Source organism: Odontomachus brunneus, unplaced genomic scaffold (genome assembly GCF_010583005.1).
Source record: "Odontomachus brunneus isolate Ranch 3 - 2012 unplaced genomic scaffold, Obru_v1 Obru_scaffold_055, whole genome shotgun sequence".
Taxonomy (NCBI): Eukaryota; Metazoa; Arthropoda; class Insecta; order Hymenoptera; family Formicidae; genus Odontomachus; species Odontomachus brunneus.
This window is the reverse complement of record NW_022639505.1, coordinates 1,838,560-1,842,542: the sequence shown is the minus strand read 5'-3', so window position 1 is coordinate 1,842,542 and position 3,983 is coordinate 1,838,560. Positions and strand designations below refer to the sequence as shown.

Sequence of the window (3,983 nt, the reverse complement as noted above, 5' to 3'; positions counted from 1 at the left end):
AAGGTCAAACTGATGTGATCAGTAAATACATCTTTTTAAACGCCACAACTTTTATCTGAAACATTTTTTTCTAAAATGCTTAGTTTTCGAGATATTTCACCGGTCCGGGACTTTTTGAACACCCTGTATATGGTACATATATGGATCATATACGAATCATTTTCGCAAGGGTGAGCACAAATGAGTAGATGTGATCAGGTCGGGTCAGATCTAAACATTGTTTTCCTTGGTCGGCACTTTAAATTTCAAATATTCGATTTCAGTTCTCAAAAAAGTATCTTTAAAAAGTTTCATAGTTCAAATTTCACGGAAATTCAGTGATATTTATATTATCATTTATCATTTTTTCCGCCTATTGGAAAATTTTAAAAATCTAAGTTTAGATTCGGATTCAACGGCCCCAAAACCCCATAGGATACTTACTTCCCTATAATTATCTCCCCGAGCAACCCCCCATCTTGAAAGGATTAACGACTGGTTTATGTGGAACTCATATTCTTATCATACAGAAAATGACGTAATAGAAATACGAAAGAAATGCCAAAAAATAATCGAAATCTGCTTAAAATAATATCAAGTAATATGAAAATCTGTGTGTAACTTTTAATAAATTCATTGTTGTATTAATATAACAAAAATTTGTATTATTGTACGATATAAATTTAATAATTAATTTAATACATAGCATATATATTTCTCTCTCTCTCTCTCTTAAATATAACTAAAAAAACTATAGTTTTCATCGAATGTCTCATGTTGTGATAATTATGGAAGTCAGTCTTGGTTCTTTCTATTGTTAAAATGTCCAGATACGTTATTAATATATATATTTCTGTAATAATACATTTTATAACACTAATTATGCTATCGCACAAAGTAATTAGTTTTATTACATATAAAATATAAACCATATAAAAATATAAAGTTATCACAACTTCTAACATTATTTTATTTCATTATTATTAAAACATTACAATTTTTCTCCTGTTTCTTACTAAGAAAATATGTAAACTTGCGACTTGAAAAGTTTACATTTCTAAGTTACATCTTCTAACTTTCATTATATACAGGATGATACACTTTATGTACTATTTATTATTAGAGAAATTTCAAAGATTATTAATGTTCAAACAGGAAGAATTGATGAGATATCGTTTGTTCTTTTTCCGGTTTTCTTGAATTATCTCTTCAGCCTCTGCCGTAATTTTAATTTCATCATAATCGCGTTTTGCCCGAGATAATCAGAGTGCTGATATTTTGAGATATTTTCAATGTACTGATTCTTTGATATCGTTGAATTTGATGTTTGATTTCACATAAAATATATCAGGTATCTTCACAATCTTACGCTAACAATGAGTGAAAAAAATGGTTCTAATAAAAATTATAATTATTTTTCGCCGCAACCATATTTTTGATGATTTTAACACGAATATGATGGTAGCAACATGTAATTTACTATTAATATGCTACTTAATCTTATATATTATAATTATATATAAATTATGTAATATATTATATATATATATATTAGTACATTATAGTAATATTATATATTAGTAATATTATATATAAGATATATAATAGTATATAATAGTATATAAAGTAAATCGAGCATGTTAAATTTCTCACTTGTTTTTAATGATACAAAAAAGTGTGAAAAGAAAAACACTGTTTAAGGGGACAATTCATTATTTCTGAATTTATAATCGCACGTGAGCCACGCGCGCGGACAATCAACATATTAATACCACAATATATGTTTGATATTATGAATTCTTCGTGAATTCAATATTGAACATTCCACCTTGACTTCTGTAACACGTGCATTGTAAACATATTATCTACTACTTAGATGATTGTAAAATGCTTTCGCAGTTCAGTATTTCCAGAAATTTTCGTAATATCAGAGTTGAAATATAAATAATTACACGAAAGAGGGAAGAATAGAAATCCTTCTGATTTGAATCCTCCAGATTTTCTTTTGTGGAGAATATTGAAAAATCAAAACACGGGAAAAAGGACTTATAAGTCCGGTATAACGTCCGATTTTTGCGAATAAGCGGTTTCTCGCAGTCGAAGCACGCGCAAAGTCGTTTCTGACAATTGACACAAACGGAGATTATTGAGAAGAAAGAAAGAAATAGAGGAAGAGGGTGAGAGAAACATCAAGAAGCACGCATATCGCATCGCGGTCACCGTTACCCTCGTCATCTTCCGCGCCTCGTAATCGTTCCCGCTGTTAATTGTCGTTAATTAAAGAAGTCTCCCGGAGATTGCGCTCCACTGCCGTTTAATTACGAAAAGGATTCATTAGCGAAGAGGCAGTCACCTAACGAGGACAAAACAGCGGCGAAGGAATCTGACGAGGCAGTCTGGCACTTTCTGGTTGCAACCGTCGCGCCGGAGCGTGCACGAATGCAGCGTGGGGGAAACTTACGTCAACCCTCCTCTCGGTAGATTACGATTTAGAAACAAGAAAAGTACGTCCACGTCTTTTTTCCTCTCTCCCTTACCTCTCTCCTATCTCCGTTTTCCCTACGTCTTCCCTGTACTTTCGTGTACGTTTTGAACTTCAAAAGAGCCCATCTGCAAAAGTCGTAAAGGAAGACGCGAGTAAAGAGGCACTCACTATGCTATTCTACATAGCATGTAGCCATAACAAGGCGAAGCACGAGAATCTAGTAGACGCGATAAGATTTCAAAGCACAATCAACGCTATCAATGTATGAATATCTGAACGAAGCATTCTACGAGAGGAAGGATTAATTAGCGATAAAGAGTAAGTTATGACACTTCGGACAATTCCGTCGTCGTTTCTTCATTTATATTCAACTTTATGTCAGTTCACGCTGAAGCTATGACGTTGTCATGAAGTGAAGTATACGGAAAAAACTGCTATGGTTGTTACATTCGTTTTCTATGGTTAGAAAAAAAATTTGTGATTTTAAGTTAAATACGTATTGCATCAAAAATCGCTGTTGTATAAATGCCCATTTATATAATTCTCAATTTTTCTTATACATAATATTCAGCTAGTATATTCTCATATGTTAAAAAGAATCAAAAGAGGTTGATGTAAGTTTCAGAATATTAAAGTAGGTGTTTTAAATGGAATAGTAAGGTTGAAAATAGGATCAAAATTTCGACTCGGGTAGTTGCCTCAAACTTTCTGAGTCTCCGGAAATCGTGGCTCCCGTTCGGTTGGTACAAGTACTGGTACTCGTACTGATACTCTTACTGATACTGACACTCTTTCTGACACTCTTTCTGACACTCTTTCCGATACTCTTTCTTGGGGATACTCTTTGCGATATTTTGCGATACTTTTGGGGATACTTTTGGGGAAACTTTTGACGACACTTTTGGCGACACTTTTGGCGACACTTTTGCCGACACTTTTGGCGGTACTTTTGGGGACACTTTTGGCGACACTCTTGGGGATACTCTTTGCGATACTTTTGGGAATACTCTTTCCGATACTCTTTACAAAAAAGAATCGTTATAAATAAATTTACAACGTCCAAGTTCAACGTATAAAGTTATTAACAAAGAAACTCGTTTTCAATGTTTAATATCATTTTGTAAAAAAAGATGTGATATAAAACTAAAATTACTTTTTCACAAAAAAGTAAATAAAAGCCAAGTGCACGCATGTTAGCATTACTCTATTGAAAAATACAAGACAGTTTTATATACTCTCTATAAAAGAAATGATATCAAAAGGTTACATTCGCCAAGTGCGAATGATTAATCATTTTTATAAACATATATGGTTTTGATTATATAATATATTTATAAATTAAATATGTTATTAATAATATATTAATAATATATTATTAAATAAAAAATAAAATAATAAGAGAAATACAATAATATTACAAAAAAATTATAACTTATACAAGAAACTCTTGGCGTGCCTTTTTTATAGACAAACGGTTCTCTTATTTTAATGATATTTATACAGCAGTTAATATCAATAA

At 31.8% G+C, this 3,983-nt stretch overlaps 1 protein-coding gene across 1 annotated transcript in view; it reads left to right on the top strand.

Moving 5' to 3' along the window:
- The window catches only part of LOC116845668 (rhomboid-related protein 3-like), a 455,273-nt gene that overhangs the window by 253,152 nt on the left and 198,138 nt on the right, over window positions 1–3,983 (top strand). The window lies entirely within an intron of this gene.